The sequence below is a fragment of the Gorilla gorilla genome, chromosome 4, assembly GCF_029281585.2.
Source record: "Gorilla gorilla gorilla isolate KB3781 chromosome 4, NHGRI_mGorGor1-v2.1_pri, whole genome shotgun sequence".
NCBI lineage: Eukaryota > Metazoa > Chordata > Mammalia > Primates > Hominidae > Gorilla > Gorilla gorilla.
Genome location: NC_073228.2, coordinates 63,644,177 through 63,662,084, shown reverse-complemented (window position 1 = coordinate 63,662,084; position 17,908 = coordinate 63,644,177). Strand labels below are relative to the sequence as shown.

Sequence of the window (17,908 nt, the reverse complement as noted above, 5' to 3'; positions counted from 1 at the left end):
GCTTGAACCCGGGAGTGGATGTTGCAGTGAGCCGAGATCACTGCACTCCAGCCTGGGTGACAGAGCTAGACTCTGTCTCAAAAAAAAAAAAAAAAAAAGAATGTAAAAAGATTCTTCACTCTAGAAATCAACTAAGGCAGCTCTGTTAGCATTGCAGGACTTTTCCTTAGTTCAGCTAAAGAACTTGTCCGTCCCATGGCTATGAAAATTCAGGCTTGCAGACAGTTTAAAGGGTGAGTAAAGCAGAGGGTTTTATTGGGTGAAGAGGGAAAAAAAAGGGAAATAGGGATACTCCACAAGGCCAGAGTCTCCTGCTAGAGCACTTCCCACCCTGCCATTCAAATCTCAGGTTCCACACAGGAAGAGGAGGGGCCAGACTCCTCCCCACTGCAAATGGCATGAACCTCCTGAGGCTCAGCTCCAGTGGGCAGGCTTGTTGCAGTTTCTCTGGGGACCCTCTCCCACCTGGCTATCTCATTTCCCCTCTAATCTAGCAATTGTTAGATTAAGGACACGGACGAAGACCGATCTTAACTGCTTCCTGCTGACAGGGGCCTGTTTTGGGGGAAACAGCAGTCAGAGCTCCCTAAGAAGCCTATTTAGGGGTTCCCAGCAGAAGGGGCCACCATCAGAGGCTCCGGTTGCATGACCATTTGGAGTTTGATGGCCTGAAGGCAAGAACAGACAAACCGGGTTATTAGAAAACATGCATCAAAATGAAACAAGGGGTGGGGTAAGGAGAGCTGAAAAATACTGAGGCCTTTTACCAGTTTTCACAGGGAGAGGGAGGCCAAAAACTCGACTGGTAAAGAAACTTTACCCTTTTGCTGGCATGTTGGGCTTTTGGGTTCCCTTCCTCTGAGCACAATCCTAAGCCAACCAGTTTAAAGTTTGGGAAATTAACTCTTTCTAGTTCGGAGGATGCATTTGAGGTGAGTGTCTTGTAGTACAGAAACACAATTATCTATTAGTGAAGAGAGAACTGAGGAGAAAGGGAAAAAGCCTCCTTTTAAAGGAGTCCCAGAGGTTCAGGATGCATTTGAAAGGGGTACAGATTGAAGATGAATGGCTACCAATCTAGAAAGAGGGAAGCAGGCCTCCCTGGTTCCCTTATTTTCCTAGCATATACCCAGGATACGTGAGGGTGAGAGGAAAGAGTGTCCTCTTTCAGTCTTCTGTCCTTGCATCCCCGAGTTCTGGTGACCTTGGCAGGTGCCACTATGAGTACCAAAGTGGCTTGCACCCATGAAACAGGGGCGTCTAGACAATAGGAATTATTTGTCTCACCTATGTCTCTTTCCCACCTACTGTCAGTAGCTTTGGAGTTCCCTAGGCCTCATTTATGCCATGGATATTAATGTGGCCTTTATCCATGAAACAGGAAGCTTGGAGTTGGCTTAATCAGCAGGAGTCAGCCACACTCACCTGCAATGTGCCTTTTAACCTCTGTTGTCATTTGTCTCTGGATCCCTCAGATCCAGTTTTTTTCCTAGGGCTTTGACCTGAAATTTGGAATTGAGTCTGGGACAAAGATGTGTCTCAGGGGGGTTGCATGGACTCCTTGTAAGCCAAATGCTAGGGTGAAACTGTGGAACCGAGTCCTCCTCCAGTAAGGGAGAGGAAAGGATGTCTTGTGAGACACCCAGATAACTGGTGGCTCTAGTTATGCTTGCTAGGATTTGGGTGCATGGTGCTTGGCTTTGGTTAGCTCCCTTGGTCTTACTTTTCCAAAAGGAAACCTGAGTGATGGACATCCTATGTATTCCCATCACCTGGAAGAATTTGAAGGATAATTGCTCAGAACTAGAATATTGGTCCAGATTTTTACATTACCCATCCCTGTTGTTCTTTCTGAGATGCAGCTGGAGATTGCTGGTTAGTTCACAGGAACAAGCAGGGTTAGTCTAAAATGTAGGTGAAAACATAAAAACAACTAATGAGTTTAGAATTTAATGACAAATGTATGGTAAATTTTGGAACATGATCTCTCTCTTTCCAGTCCTCATTTTTGTTAAAAAATCATGATAGGACTGAGTGGTTTGCAAAATCCGTTAGCCCTATACTTGACCTGATTATTTGCCTAAAGTATAGCAAGAATAATTATGTCTACATAGGCCTTTTAGATTGGCTTTGATGGAACTCTATTCCCCAAGGAATCTCAGATAAGACCTTGAAACACCTATGAGCTGGGTGATCCTCTCCTCTTAAGGTCCCAAGATAAACTTGGAGCTCCTAGAACCTGTTAGAAAGTGACATTCTTTACTGACCACAGGTCAGGAACCCTGTACAAGGACTGCGAAGATAGGGGTATTAGGTCACTTTCTCCATGGGGCTTTTGTTGGTTCTGCAAGTTGGACTTCGAGCTTGACTCCTTAAAGGGGAGCATACCCTTCCAGTAAAAGCCTTGTTAAAATAACCATTTTCTCCAGTTGTATCCTGTTACAAAAGAAAAATGGATTCTCATTGCACTATTGTAAACACTTATATTGCCGTAAGAATACTCACAGATAGGTGGGGTGCAGTGGTTCACGCCTGTAATCCCAGCACTTTGGGAGGCCGAGGCGGGTGGATCACGAGGTCAGGAGATCGAGACCATCCTGGCTAACACGGTGAAACCCCGTCTCTACTAAAAATACTAAAAATTAGCCGGGCGTGGTGGCGGGCGCCTGTAGTCCCAGCTACTCGGGAGGCTGAGGCAGGAGAATGGCGTGAACCCAGGAGGCGGAGCTTGCAGTGAGCTGAGATCACGCCACTGCACTCCAGCCTGGGCGACAGAGCGAGACTCCGTCTCAAAAAAAAAAAAAAAAAATTAGCTGGGCGTGGTGGCTGGTGCCTGTAATCCCAGCTACTTGAAAGGCTGAGGCAAGGGAATCGGTTGAACCCGGGAGGCAGAGGTTTCACTGAGTTCAGATTGAGCCACTGCACTCCAGCCTGGGCAACAAGAGTGAAACTCTGTCTAAAAAATAAATAAGTAAAAAATGTTTTAAAAATTTAAAAATCAAAAAATTAAAGAATACTCACAGACAGTTTTCAAATTTTAGAGGCACCAGGCAGAGAGAAACATAACATGCTCCAAAGTTTTTTTCGTAGGAATATACCTTACTCAATTATTAAAGGCCGTAAATAGTTCTAAATGAGTTTCCTTGACTCTGAAAAACCAAACAAGGATCAGCAATATTCCAACCAAAAGTCAAAAAGGTTGCTTCAGCTTTCTGAGTTCAGTCCATTTAGTTAACTCTTGTTTTGCTTGATATTTGTAAACATTTCAGCTCTTCATGAGTCCTGTTCATTTTCCTTTATTAAAATGTTACAATCTCCAAAGTTATCTGAAGTCTGTATTTGAGAGCACCTGTTAAAGTCTTACAGTCTATTATAAACCATCTTCTGAAAAGGATTAAAACAAGACAACAAACATCTGTGAATAGCCAAGTTGTCAGGGTAATTATAGTCAGAAACACAGTTGGCAAAGAAGTTTGGTTATCTCCATGGTTTACAATAACTTAACAACCTTAATTATGGATTGATAGCAAATACGGAGACATTAGAACTTTAGAAATCCCATGCAATTTTGGAGCGTACATAAACGTTATTTACTAAGATATAACCTAAAGAAGATTAAACACCATTTTGGCAATTCCGTGTACCTAAACGTGTCACATAATCCTGTTTGCCTTTCTTTTCCAGACACTTCAGGGGCCCTCTGAAGTATCTGAAAAGCCAGGTGCCAGGGAAGAAAATTTTGAAACTGAAGTTTGATTTTGGGAAGGCTGCTAAATGAGGTTTAAAACACTTGATATTATAAAATAAAATTCGAGATTACTGCAAGTTACTTATTTTGCCAAAATGATGACTCAAAAAGTTTAAAGAAGAAAAAAACCTTTTTTGTTTGTTTGTTTGTTTGTTTTTGATATGGAATCTGGCACTGTTGCCCGGGCTGGAGTGCAGTGGTGTGATCTTGGCTCACTGCCACCTCCTCCTCCTGGGTTCAAGCGATTCTCCTGCCTCAGCCTCCCAACTAGCTGGGACTACAGGCGCCTGCCACCACGCCTGGCTAATTTTTGTATTTTTAGTAAAGACGGGGTTACACCATGTTGGCCAGGCTGGTCTCAAGCTCCTGGCATTGTGATCCGCCTGCCTTGGCCTCCAAAAGCACTGGGATTACAGGTTTGAGCCACTGTGCCTGGCCTAAGTTTTGCATTTTTAGTAGAGATGGGGTTTCATCATGTTGGCCAGGCTGGTCTTGAACTCCTGACCTCAAGTGATCTGCCTGCCTCAGCCTCTCAAAGTGTTGGGATTACAGGCCTGAGCCACCACGCCGGCCTATGTATTTCTTAAAATTGGTTTTATAGAGTATATTTAACCTATTATTAAAACTTATTTCTGATTAAACTCATTAATCCATGTCTGATTAATTTTGGCATATAATGTATAAGATATAATAATCTAACTTGGCTTTTTGAAGTAGAAAACCTGGAAGTGGGAAACAAGTTTTGCATTCTATTTCAATTCTGATAAAGTGAAGGAGTAACTTATGCCTTTTGAACTGCCTTTATATTCTTTTTTTTTTTTTTTTTTTTTTTTGAGATGGAGTCTCACTCTGTCACCCGGGCTGTAGTGCAGTGGTACGATCTCGGCTCACTGCAACCTCCGCCTCTCAGGTTCAAGCGATTCTCTTGCCTCAGCCTCCTGAGTAGCTGGGATTACAGGTGCCCACCACTATGCCCAGCTAATTTTTTGTATTTTTATTAGACATGGAGTTTCATCATGTTGGCCAGGCTGGTCTCGGCCTCCTGACCTTGTGATTCGCCTGCCTTAGCCTCCCAAAGTGCTGGGATTACAGGCGTGAGCCAGCGTGCCCAGCCGTAACTGCCTTTATATTCTATGGGGAAAATGATATGGTGGATCAGCAATGTCTTTCTTCCATAGGTATAAGGGGATGGTATTGAGAAGACTGTTACAAAACATTCATATGTATAAGCCCAAATTTAAACATTGTTCCAATATTGTATTTTTTAAATTTATTTTTATTATTTTTATTTTTCGAATGTTCCAATATTACTATTTGAATATTCTATTGAAAATACCATTTTTATATGAATTCAGAGTAAAATTAGTTTGAGGATTTTTCTTTTTCTGTTGTTTACTATTAGAATTATGTGAGCATCAAAACAAATTTAAGTTTCCTACTTTTCTGTGTTGAAGTTTGCAAATACCTATAAAGCTATCTGGTTCTGGCTGGATGCAGTGGCTCATGCCTGTAATCCCAGCACTTTGGGAGGCTGAGGTGGGCGGACCACGTGAGCTCAGAAGTTCGAGAATAGCGTGGGTAACATGGCAAAACCTGTTGTCAAAAAATACAAAAATCAGTTGGGCGTGGTGGCACATGCCTGTAGTCCCAGCTACTTGGGAGGGTGAGGTGGGAAGATCCCTTGGGCCCAGAGCTCAGGAGGTCGAGGCTGCAGTGAGATCGTGGCACTGCATTTCAGCCTGCATAACAGAGTGAGGAGACCTTGTCTCAAAACAGACAACAAATAAAGCTATCAGATTCTAAAACATGATTAGAAGTAACAGTTTGTTACTCTTTCTAATTACTGTCTAAAAAGAGACAACAGTCCCACCTCTTGAGCAAGTTTTAGTAATTATTTAGTCTACTGTTGTTGGACTTTAGTAATTATTTAGTCTACTGTTTAGGACTTTCCAACTTTTTATTTTGAAAAATGTAAAACTTATTGAAAAGTTGCAAGTCTAGTAAAATGAATAGCCATTATACCTTCATGAAAGCTTACCAATTGATTAACTTATTGCTCTATAACATATATTGCTATGTTACATAGACACTTTTTTTTCCCTGAACCGTTTGAATTAGTTGCAGAATCATGACCCTAAATACTTCAGTATGTATTGCTCAAGCACATTTTCCTGCTAAGCACAATATAATTGTGATAGGAAATTTAGCAGCGATATAGTATTCTTATCAAATATACAGTCTGTTAGATTTCCTCATTTGTCATGATAATTTCTTTCTTTCTTTTTTTTTTTTTTTTTTAAGACTGAGTCTCACTCCTCTGTCGCCCAGGCTGGAGTGCAGTGGGGTGATCTGGGCTCACTGCAACCTCCGTCTCCCGGCTTCAAGCAATTCTCCTGCCTCAGCCTCCTGAGTAGCTGGGATTACAGGTGTGCGCCACCATGCCTGGCTAATTTTTTTGTATTTTTAGTAGAGATAGGATTTCACCATGTTGATCAGGCTGGTCTTGAACTCCTGAGCTTGTGATCTGCCCGCTTCGGCCTCCCAAAGTGCTGGGATTACAGGCATGAGCCACCGTGCCCTGCCGATAATGCCTTTTAAAGCTGGAATTTTTTTACCTAATCTGGGATTCAGTCAAAGGCCATACATTGCATATTGTTGTCTTGTCTCTAGTCTCCTCCAGAACAGTTACCTGTGTATTTTTTGTCTTTAATGATGTTTTGAAGAGTCCAGGCTAGTTGTTTTACAGAATTTCTGTTTTGACAGAAAATCATTCTTGTTAGATTTTTTAGTGTAGAGTTATAGATATCTAAATAGTCCATAATTACAGGGCAAGGACTACCAATCTGTAGTCCCAGCTACTTAGGAGGCTGAGGCAGGAGAATCTCTTGAGCCCCAAGAGTTTGAATCCAGCCAGGGCAACGTAGTGAAAAAGACTCTGTCTCCTAAAAAAAAAAAAAAAAAAAAAAAAAAAAAAAAAAAAAAAAAAAATTTTTTTTTTTAAGATAGTCTGTAATATAATAGTGGGTAGTTGTAGGTATCTAATTTGACAGTCCTACTTCCACTCCTCATCCTCAACCTAAAAGTAATCTTTTAGGAGAATGTCTTCCAGTGTATGCGTGGAATTTTTAAAAATGAACAAAAATCTTTCTACTTTGCAAAGTTGTAACACAGATTTTGAGCTATGATATTAAACTTAAAAAATTCCTGCTTCACCCCGTCTTGCATTTACCTTTCTGACACTTGAGAATAGTCACAACTCTGTTTTTTTAACTTGCATTTTTAAAAATCACACGAGCAATGTTAATTTTAAGCAAAATAAACTAGAAAATTCTGGTAAGGAAAATGACAAAAATAAGTCTTATATAAGTCCTAGCACTCACATAGAAAAACTGTTAACATTTTGGGTCAATACTCTTTCAAACTTGAAGGAATGTAAGTGCTTGTGAGAGAGACATTACAAGAATTTTGTGTCATATTGTAACTCTGTGTTGTAGTCTGCTCCACAACCCCCCAAAAGTGGCTACAGTATTAAATAATGAAAGCATGGAAAAGTAGAGGTACCATATGAGCTTATTAAAAGGAAACAGCTGGAAGGAGAGGCTCTTGTCTTATCAGTCAGTATTTAGATACTTATCATATACTGTAAATAATTCTTAATGGTTATATCAATTACTTTTCTTTTTTTTTTTTTTCTTTTTGAGACAGAGTCTGCTCTTTTGCCCAGGCTGGAGTGCAGTCACGCGATCTCAGCTTACTGCAGCCTCTGCCTCCTGGGTTCAAGCAATTCTCCTTTCTCAGCCTCCTGAGTAGCTGGGATTACAGGCGTGTGCCACCTCACCCTGCTGATTTTTGAATTTTTAGTAGAGATGAGGTTTCACCATGTTGGTGAGGCTGGTCTTGAACTCCTGACCTCAGGTGATCTGGCCACCTTGGCCTCCTACAGTGCTGGGATTGCAGGCATGAGCCACCGGCCCAGCCTGTTGAGTGTTTTTATTATGAAAGTGTGTTGCATTTTATCAAATGCGTTTTCCATATTTATTGAGATGATTGTGGGTTTTTTCCCTTCATTTTGATAAAGTGATATATTACATTGATTTCTTTTCATATGTTGAATCACCCTTGCATTCCTAGAATAAGTGCCACTTGATCATAATGTATAATCCTTTTAACATGCTGCTGGATTCAGGTATTTTCGTTGAGGATTTTTGAGTCTATATTCATAAAAGGTATTGGTCTGTAATTTTTTCTTCTTGTGATATCTTTGTCTGGCTTTGGTATCAAGGCACTACTGGCCCATAAAATGAGTTAATTCTTATTTAAATATTTGGTAGAAGTCTGGCTTGGTGGTGCATGCCTGTAGTCCCAGACTTTGGAGACCGAGACTACAGGATCACTTGAGCCCATGAGTTCGAGTCCACTCTGGGCAATATAGCGAGACCCTGCTCTTTAAAAAAATTGTAGAAGTCATGAGTGAAGCCATCTAGTTCCAGGCTGTTTCCTCTGATAGTTTTCTGATTACTGTTTTATCAATGTCTTTACTTGTTGAAATTAGATCTAGGTCAATTTAGTCTGTTGAAATGTTCTGTTTTCTTGAGTTAGTTTTGGTAGTTTGTGTGATTTTAGGAATTTGACCATTTCATCTAGATTACCTAATTTGTTGGTTGTTCATATTATTCTCATATCCTTTTTATTTCTGTAAGTTTAGTAGTAACATCTTTGCTTTGGCCAGACACGGTGGCTCACACCTGTAATCCCAGCACTTTGGGAGGCTAAGGCAGATGGATCACGAGGTCAAGAATCAAGACCATCCTGGCCAACATGGTGAAACGCCGTCTCTACTAAAAATACAAATACTAGCTGGGCGTGGTGTGCGCGCCTGTAGTCCCAGCTACTCAGGAGGCTGAGGCAGGAGAATTGCTTGAACCCAGGAGGTGGAGGTTGCAGTGTGCCAAGGTCGCCGCCACTGCACTCCAGCCTGGTGACAGAGCAAGAGTCCGTCTCAAAAAAAAAAAAAAAAAAATCTCTGCTTTCATTACTGATTTTAGTAATTTGAGTCTTCTGTCTTTTTGTTCTTTTCTGTCTGATTAATAGGTTTGTCTATTTTGTTTCTTTTCAAGAACCAACTTCTTGAAAGTTGGCTTTGTTGATTTTTCTGTCTTTTTTTTTTTGTTTTTTTTGAGACAGGGTCATCCAGGTTGGAATGCAGTGGTACGATCATGGTTCACTACAGCCTCAACCTCCCTGGCTCAAGCAATCCTCCCACCTCAACCTCCTCCCAAGTAGCTGGGACAACAGGCATATGACACCACACGCAGCTAATTTTCACATTTTTTGTAGAGATGGGGTCTCCCTAGTTTGCTTAGGCTGGTCTTGAACTCCTAGGCTCAAGTTGTTTTCCCACCTAGGCCTCCCAAAGTGCTGGGATTACAGACCTCACCACTTACTGAGCCACTGCACCCAGCCACTTTTTCTCTTTTTATGGTTTATTTTTTTCTGGTTTTTTTTTTTTAATATTTTCTATTTCACTTATCACAGTTCTACTAGCATATTTTTGTAAGTTTAGTGGCCATTTGTAACCTTATTCTTTGAATTGCCTATTTATGGAACCTATTTTTTGTTATTGTTTTTTGTAGAATGCTTTATGTATTGTGGCATATGTTAACAGCACCAGAACCTCTGAACAGTGTTGAATAATAAAGGTTTCTTCTTGACTGTAATGTAAATGTATTTCACCATTAAATAGGATAGTATGGTTAAGAAAGTTTCTTCATCTTTCTAGTTTACTAGGAGTAGGTAATTGTGATGTATAAGTTTCCTACAAAAATCTAGTGGTATATCCATACAATAGGATACTGCTTAGCAATAAAAATGCTCACAACAGGCCTGGCATGGTGGCTCATGCCTGTAATCACAGCACTTAGGGAGGCTGAGGCGGGCAGATCACTTGAGCCCAGGAGTTTGAGACCAGCCTGGCCAACATGGTGAAACCCCATCTCTACTAAAAATACAAATGTGTAGGTAAGCCTGATTCGTCCTATAATGTCAAATTTCTTGCTGGTATTTCTCAGTTGTATTATCATTTCATTTATTGTTATAATTACATATGTGTGTGTGTTTGTGTGTGTGTGTCTGTCAAGGGAGGATATAGTAGATAGTATAATCTCTACCAGTTCAGTGTAAAGAAGCAATTTTCTTTCTCTAAAGGGACTGCACATTTTACTAAATTGGCTGTTTTCTAAGCCTGAACACTTTGACTAACAGATGTAGGGAAAAGAGCTTTATAATATTAAATCAACTGCTTAGGACCAACAATGTCCTTCTTGTGAAAATCTGAAGGTTCTTAAAAGATGGAATACTATGACATTATCATTGTTGATTCAAGGAGCATTCCTCAAGTAATACTGAATGTGCTGTAATTATCAGTACCTTCCCCCATCTTCTTTTTGTTGCTCTTGAATGATGTTATTGTCTATTATTTGACTATGTTTTGCAAATTTGGAACAGTTACTTAATTCTGAAAATCCTACTTTGGTCTGAGATTTTAAAATAAATTATATTGGATTTTATTCTTGTTTTATCAGCTTTCTTGGAGATGTATGGGTTTATGATTGGATAAAGTGACACCACCCACAAAAATTATGTATGCCTTTCACATTTGCAAGTGTAAATAGCCTAAAAAGTGCTAGGCTTCTCTGGTCTACTTTTGTGGAACCAGGAATAAATTAGATCTCATTGGCTGTTGATGTGATTGTTAGTTTCTTTTTATTGTTCACTTTATTAGGAAGGATATGGTAAATTGCTTTAATGATACTTTCCTCTAAGAACAGATTAGATAATTTAAAAAATGTAGTCTAATAGACTTTTTAAATGAAAATCGTATATGCTGTTTCATAGTACCTTTAAAAAACTTGTTACAAATATTTATATTTTTAAAACCTGATCTAGGCTGGGCATGGTGGCTCACACCGTGAACCCAGCACTTTGGGAGGCCTAAGCGGGCAGATTACCTGAGGTCAGGAGTTCGAGATCAGCCTGCCCAACATGGTGAAACCCCATGTCTACTAAAAATACAAAAATTAGCTGGGCATGGTGGCACACACCTGTAACCCCAGCTACATGGGAGGCTGAGGCAGGAGAATTGCTTGAGCTTGGGAGACAGAGGTTGCAGTGAGCTGAGATGGCGCCCCTGCGCTCCAGCCTGGCTGACAGAGTGAGACTGTCTCAGAAAAAAAAAAAAGGCCTGATCTATAGTTTATACACTTATATTAGTCCTACATTTTGTTTAGGTATTTCTGTATGTGTATTTAGCAGACTAGAAGAATTATGGAGTCTAGGATTGCTGTGAAAGCTCCTTGCTGCTGTTTCTTTCCTGTAGTTTTTTCATGACAGCTATTAAAAATGAACAAGACCTTTCTATGTTAGTTTACATTGACAGCTCTGTTGTAACAATATTCTGAATAGGTGCAGGGTAACTAGGATGGTGCTAATTTTTAATAATAAAGTGCTTTCAGGAACTTTAGTATGTATAGAAAAAGAAGCAGTTATGCACTGGATGCTGTTAACTCTAGTCTAACAGTGTAATGATGTATTTCAGGGTTGTCTTTTGGGAGTTCTCGTGTATTTATGTATTTTATTTTTTACTTTTTCCTGTCTTCTAACAATCCAAACAATATACATAGGTGTTATTGGATCTTCAGGTAATATGAGTGCTTCACCTTTATTCTTTTTAAAAAGTTATTTTGGCTACTTTGGAGCTTTTGCCTTTTCATATACAGGCTATAATCAGTTTGTTGATATCTACAGAAAATCCTGTTGGACTTTTGAGATTGTGTTGAATCTATGAATCATTGAATTTTTGGATCAGTTAGAAGAGAATTACCTCATAACAATATTGAGTCATTCAGTCCATGAATACAGTACATGTCTGCATTTAATTAGGTTGACTTTGATTTCTTTCACCAGATTTGTATTGTTTTTACTGTATAAATTCTACCCATATATTATTAGACTTATGTTTACTCAGTTTTTTTCCCATTGCTATTTTGTACATTTTTGGGATTTTCTCTGTACACAATAATATTGTCAATAAGTAGAGACAGTTTTCTTTCTTTCTGTTACATATGCCTTTTAGTTCTTTTTCTTGCCATATAACACTGACTAGAACTTCTAGTACAGCGTTGATTAGGAGTGATTAGAGTGGATATCATTGCCTTCTTTATAAATTTATTTTTTACTTTTAATTTTTGTGGGTACATAGTAGTAGGTTTATATATTTATGGGGTACATGAGATGTTTTGAAACAAGCATGCAATGCGAAATAAGCACATATGAAGAATGGGGTATCCATCCCCCCAAGTGCTTATCCTTTGAGTTGCAAACAATCCAATTATACTCTTCAAGTTATTTTAAAATGTACAAATATGGAACACTTTACAGATTTGCGTGTCATCCTTGTGCAGGGGCCATGCTGATCTTCTTATTCCAATTTTAGCGTATGTGCTGCCCAAGCAAGCACCCTTTGTGTTATTTCTAATCTTTAGAGGAAAGCTTTCAGTCTTCAAGCATTAAGTATGATGTTAGCAGCAGGTTTTTTGTAGATATCTTTAATAGGTTAAGGATGTTCCTTTCTATTCCTAGTTTGAGTGTTTTATCATGAATGGATGTTATCAATTTGATTTTCTGCCTCTGTTTATATTTCTTCTTTAGTATGTCTAGAATGGAGTATGACAATGATTTTCTAATGCTGAACCAGCCTTGCGTTTCTAGATAAATCCTGCTTGATTGTGCTCTGGTGTCATTTTTATATATTGCTGAATTTAATTTGCTAATTTTGTTGATGATTTTTTTGCTGTTATGTTGATGACTTTTGCTTTTATATTGGTCAGAAATCTTCAGTTTTTGTCAGTGTTCTGAAGCCATCAATGTCATGATGGCTTCATAAAATGAATTGGGAAATGTTCTCTCTTCTAAGCTTGAAGAATTTATGTAGAATTGGTATTATTTTTTTCTTTAATGTTTAATGAAATTTGATAATGAAACTGTCTAGGCCTGGAGTTTTCTTTCATATACATATGACTAATCAGGTTACTTTCTTGAGTGACTTTTTGGTAGTTTATATCTGTCAAAATAATTTGTCCATTTCATCTGTGTTATCAGATTTATGAGCTTACAGCTGTTCGTTGTATTTCCTCATCTTTTTAATGTGTATAGGGTCTGTAGTGATATACTCTCTTTTGTTTGCATTATTGGTAATTTATGTCTGCTTGTTTTCCTTTGTTAGTTTGGCTAGAGGCCTTTCTGTCTTACTGACTTCCTCTGCTTCCTCCCAAATAACCAATTTTTGACTTGATTTTTTTCTCTATTGGCCTTTTGTTTTCTATTTCACTGATTTCTGTTCTATTTAGTATTTCCTTCCTTATATTTACTTTTGGCTTAACTTGCTTTTTTCTTTCTTTCACACCATTCTCCTCCCTCAGCCTACCGAGTAGCTGGGACTACAGGTGTGCACTACCACGCCCAGCTAGTTTTTTGTGTTTTTAGTAGAGACAGGGTTTCACCATGTTAGCCAGGATGGTCTCGATCTCCTGACCTCGTGATCCGCCTGCCTCGGCCTCCCAAAGTGCTGAGATTACAGGCGTGAGCCACCGCACCCAGGCTGTATTTTAGTTTTTATTCAGTTCATAGTCTTTTTCTAATTTTCCTCAAAACTTCATTATTGACTCATGAGTTACTTAGAAGTATGTCATTCACTTTCCAAATGCAGTCATGCACCATGTAACGATGTTTTCAGTCAACAGTGGACCACACGTACAACCATGCTCCCATAAGATTATAGTAATTGTATTTTTACTGTACCTTTTTTTTTTTTTTTTTGAGATGGAGTTGTGCTCTTGTTGCCCAGGCTGGAGTACAATGGCACAATCTCAGCTCACTGCAGCCTCCGCCTCCCAGGTTCAAGCGATTCTCCTGCTTCAGCCTCCTGAGTAGCTGGGATTACAGGCGTGCACCACTATGTCCATCTAATTTTTAGTATTTTTAGTAGAGGCAAAGTTTCACCATGTTGGCCAGGCTAGTCTCAAACTCCTGACTAGGGATGATCCACCTGCCTTAGCCTCCCAAAGTGCTGGTATTACAGGAGTCAGCCACTGTGCCTGGCTTTTTTTTTTTTTTTTAAGGGAAGAGGTCTCACTTTGTTGCCCGGGCTGGAGTGCAGTGACTATTTGCAGGCATGATCAGAGTGCACTACAACCTCACACTCCTGGGCACAAAGTGATTCTCCTGCCTGAGCCTCCTGGGTAGCTGGGACTATAGGCACCCACCACCATGTCTGGCTTCCCCCGTTTTTAGTAACTATATTAGGGGTATTAGGATGTTGTCCATTTCTTCTCTGTTTTTCAAAACTCCACATTGTTAAGGATATTAACTCTTATGTAAGTTTCAAACTTTTTAAAAGTTTATCTTATTATTTGAGACAGGGTCTCGCTGTGTCACCCAGACTGGAGGGCAATGGCACAGTCTGCTCACTGCAGCCTTCACCTCCCGGATTCAAGCAATTCTCCCACCTCAGCCTCCCGAGTAGCTGGGACTACAGGCATGCGCTACTATACCTGGCTAATTTTTGTATTTTTAGCAGAGACAGGGTTTCGCCATGTTGGTCAGGCTGGCAGGCTGGTCTCAAGCTCCTGACCTCAAGTGATCTGCCAACCTTGGCCTCCGAAAGTGTTGGGATTACAGGTGCAAGCTACCTCACCTGGCCTTTTTATTTTATTTTATTTTTTTTTTTTTTTTTTTGAGACAGAGTGTCGCTATGTTGCCCAGGCTGCAGTGCAATGACACGATCTTGGCTCAGGGCATCCTCTGCCTCCTGGGTTCAAGCGATTCTCCTGCCTCAGCTTCCCGAGTAGCTGGGATTACAGTTGCTTACCACCGCGCCCGGCTAATTTTTGTATTTTTAGTAGAGACAGGGTTTCCCATGTTGGCCAGGCTGGTTTTGAACTTCTGACCTCAGGCGACCCACCCGCCTCAGCCTCCCAAAGTGCTGGGATTACAGGCGTGAGCCACGGCACCTGGTCTTTTTTTTTTTTTTTTTTTTTTTTTAATTCTTACAGATGTACTTCCTGCTTTCATACCGAGTTTATCTTTTTTTAATTATTTTTGGTATCTTTTACTGTGTTCCTCTCAAGCTTTCTTTTTTATATTGTCAAATATGTTTTTTTCTTACTGCTTTGCATGTAGATCATAGATAAGTTTCTTCACACTGGTTACAAAGAAATTTACTCATATTTCCTCCCAGTACTCGTATAGTTTCTTTTTTTATATTTGTGTATCTGATCCCTATGTAATTCTGATGTTCGGTTTGAGGAAAAGGTATAATTTTTCTCTCACATGGCTATTAGGCGCTCTCAAAAACACATTTTTATCAAATCAATCTTTTTCCCATTGATTCGAGATGCCTTTTTTAGCCATTTAGCAGTAATGTTTATGGTAAGATATGTGATAGGCATATAACTTTTTTTCCAAATGGATTGTCAAGTTTTCTCAACCTTTATTTCTTCTCCTTTAACTGTGTGTGTTAAATTCCAAGATAGACATACATGGGTTTGTTTCTGGGTCTTTTAGGTTATTAATTTCCTTGTCTTTTTGTTTTAGTATTTTACTCTTGTGATGGTGATAGTATTGTGTTGTCGTTTGGTCTTTGGTAGAACAAGTATTTCAATTCCCTAATTATCTCTTGTCTCTCTGAATTTCTGGAAGTTGCTATCCTGCATTTTCTCTGTTCTTAACAACTTTAAAGTTTTTGTATATCATAGTCTTATGCATACTGTTTGTTCTGTAAGTATTTGTGGAAGTGAAATCATTTTTAGGAGTTACATAGAAGATAATTAAGTGTATTATTTTATTCAGCAATATTTATATAATAACTGTAGATGGTAAGGGGTGGAAGCTGGAGAGATGATACAAAAATGAATGAGACATTGTGCCTGCTTGTTTAGGAAAGAGAGAGTTAAATAATTGCAATATAATACGGTAAATGCGGCAGGATGCTTTGGGGGCATAAAGGGAGAGTAACTGACTTTTCTAATAGAGTTAAGGTTTTGCAAACATTATGACATTTAATCTAAATCTTGGAAGACTTTGAGTGGGAATTTGTTAGGTAGATAAGAAAGAAGATGCCGATCATGGACCCAGCTAGAAAATTTTAATGTAAAATAATTCTTGTAATAAGGGCACTAAAACTTAATCATTCAAAATTCTTAACTACGGTCTTAAGTAACACTGAAGTTTGTTTTTTTAATAGTTTGATTAATTGAAAATTAATACTTTATATGGAATTTAGTTCAGCCTACTCAGTTTAGGGATGAGAAGTTAAGTGACTTTGCTATGGTCACATATTCTTGGAAGAACTGTGATTGAGACTGCTCCAGGGAACTTCTAGAACAGGGAAATTGGTAAAAGTATATGGGGCAGCCTTGGATATATGTTAGAAATTGAATGCAAATTAAGAATTTGTATATTTTTATTGCAGTGTGGTGTTAATTTAGGGGGGTACAAAAGACATATAAATGTATTTTATATAGTTACAAAGTTTTCTAGCAAGAATTAAAATTGCTTGTTACTTGACAAGAATTGGATGGAGCTGTTTTTTTCTCTTAAAAGTCTGATGAAATCAGGCCAGGTGTGGTGGCTTATGCCTGTAATCCCAGCACTTTGGGAGGCTGAGGCAGGCAGATCACTTGAGGTCAGGAGTTCGAGACCAGCCTGGCCAACATGGTGAATCCCCGTCTCTACTAAAAATACAAAAATTAGCCGGGGGCGGTGGTGCGTGCCTGTAGTCCCAGCTACTTGGGAGGCTGAGGCAGGAGAATTGCTTGAACCTGGGAGATGGGTGTTGCAGTGAGCTGAGATTGTGCCGTTGCACTCCAGCCTGGGTGACAGAGTGAGACTCCGTCTCAAAAAAGGAAAAAATAAAGCCTGATGAAATCAATTTTGGAGTTTTTAAAAATTGTTGAATTTGAACAAGTTAAAAGAAAATAGCTAACACTTATTGTAGTGCTTATTACTCCAGAGTATTACTCTATGCTTTCATTTATTAACTCATTTAACCCTCCCGATTACACTGTGAAGTAGATTATTTCCTCCTTCCTTCCTTTACCTTTTCTTTTCTTTCCTTTCCTTTTTATTTCCTTTTTCCTTTCCTTTCCTTTCTTTCATCTAATAAACAGGGTCTCTCTCTCTTGCCCAGGCTGGAATGCCATGGGGTGATCATCACTCACTGTAACCTCGAACCTCTGGGCACAAATGATCCTCCCACCTCAGTCTCCCAAGTAGCTAGGACTATAGGAGCACACCACACCACCCAGCTAATTTTGTAATTTTTTTGTATTGGAAGATCTTGCTGTGTTGTCTGAGCTGGTCTCAAGCTCCTGGCCGCAAGTGATCCTTGCACTTTGACCTCTCAAAATGCTTGGATTACAGATGTGAACTTTCACACCTGGCCTATATTCATTTTACAGATTAGGAAAATGATACTACCTAATTTCAGAACTAGTGTTGCTGGGATTCCTATCCAGCAGTGTTTCTAGAGTCCAGGTTCCAAAGCCTCTTAATTATGACATCCAGTTTTGTTTTGTTTTGTTTTGTTTTGTTTTGTTTTGTTTTGAGACAGGATCTCACCCTGTTGCCCAGGCTGGAGTGCAGTGGTGTGATCATAGCTCAGTGCAACCTTGACCTCCTGAACTCCAGTGATCCTTCCGCCTTAGCCGCCAAAGTAGCCAGGACTATAAGTGCATGACACCACTCTTGGCTAATTTTTTAAATTTATTTTTGTAGAGGCAGGATCTTACCATATTACCCAGGCTGGTCATGAACTCCTGGTCTCAAGCGATCCTCCTGCCTTGACCTCCCAAAGAGCTGGGATTACAGGCATGAGCCACTGAGTCTGGCTATGACAGCCAGTATTAAAACTGGGTAATCTGATATAAAGGAATTGATAGGACAACTGCCAGGAAGTTTTCTGGTTATCTGTATTTCTACTTATTTAATGAAACAGTTGATAAAGGGCATATTTTAATGTGAATCAGGTGAATCAAGTTTATGGAGAAACAGTTGTCTGTGAAATACATTACTTTCTCCCACTATATTTTTCTTTGAATGTCTGTT

At 39.4% G+C, this 17,908-nt stretch overlaps 1 protein-coding gene and 1 pseudogene across 6 annotated transcripts in view; one reads left to right on the top strand and one right to left on the bottom strand.

The window, feature by feature from the left end:
- TAOK1 (TAO kinase 1) overlaps positions 1–17,908 on the top strand; it is a 160,303-nt gene that overhangs the window by 42,048 nt on the left and 100,347 nt on the right. The gene's annotated exons all lie outside the window — the stretch shown is intronic.
- Positions 12,163–12,263, bottom strand: LOC115934747 (uncharacterized; annotated as a pseudogene).